General features: G+C 26.9%; 1 protein-coding gene across 2 annotated transcripts in view; it reads left to right on the forward strand.

Annotated features, from left to right (window-relative positions):
- LOC106785138 (uncharacterized protein DDB_G0271670-like) overlaps positions 1–1,069 on the forward strand; it is a 7,703-nt gene that overhangs the window by 4,750 nt on the left and 1,884 nt on the right. The gene's annotated exons all lie outside the window — the stretch shown is intronic.

A 1,069-nucleotide genomic window follows, 5' to 3' on the forward strand; every position in this document is an offset into this window, starting at 1 on the left:
TATTTTTATATTAACAGTTTAGAAATAAATTCGCGAACAGGTATATATATTATCGAAAATTCAACAAAAATTTTCATATATACAATCATTATTATTAAATATATATTTATTAAATTAATTCCACTAACAATTTTTGAAAGAAACAAGATACTAATACGATTGTCCTATCGTTCACATTCAATATTTTTTCTTCTCTCCTTAATAACTAGAAATAATTTATTATTGATCCTTCCTTGTGGGAGGTGAGGGGTGGGGGTGGGAGGTATCCTAGCCATGGAAAACAATATATTTGAAATTCCGTAAGATGTTCAACCCGTTCTAAAGAATTTCGAATTCGATCTTAGGTTAAAGTCTTAACGTATTCTCAACTCGTTCACTTTCAAAGCTATTAATTTAAAGTACTTCTATACTACTATATATATATATCGATCCCATTGCAGCAGCAGCAGCAGCAGACATTTAAACAGTCACGTTCGGTGTACGATCGATAAACACGACAGGTGAATCTAAAAACGAACGAGGAAATAGCATCCATTTCTTATTTTCTTTTAGTATGTGTCCTCTCCATTGGGGATTACGTTACTTTCCTTTCCTGTTAAAAATTGAAACGCGTAATAATAATATATCAAACGAAAAAAAAAATATTCTCCCGATGAGAACTCATTCTTATCGATATCTTTATATTTCTTTTCTTTTCTTTTTTTTTTTTCATTTTCGATAAAAAACACACGACGACATCATACACGATAATTTATTTCTATATTCACTGTAACGTTTATTTAAAAAGAAATATAATTACAAGGACAATTTATATATATATATATATATATGTATGGTACGTTTGTATATATGTCGGAATTGGACAATAAATAATGTTGGAACGTTTATTAATTTATATTTGAATGTTCGAACAATTTTGCAAGCATCTTATATTGAAACATATAAATAACATAGTAGTATTTCTAATTGGAAAAATATTTTATATTCAAACGAGTAACATACTATTATAGATATATATGTATATTATTGTCATTTTTCAATAAAAAAGTAATCAATATCTCATATATAT

The sequence above is a fragment of the Polistes canadensis genome, unplaced genomic scaffold (assembly GCF_001313835.1).
Source record: "Polistes canadensis isolate GaletaPanama2010 unplaced genomic scaffold, ASM131383v1 scaffold_45, whole genome shotgun sequence".
Lineage (NCBI taxonomy): Eukaryota > Metazoa > Arthropoda > Insecta > Hymenoptera > Vespidae > Polistes > Polistes canadensis.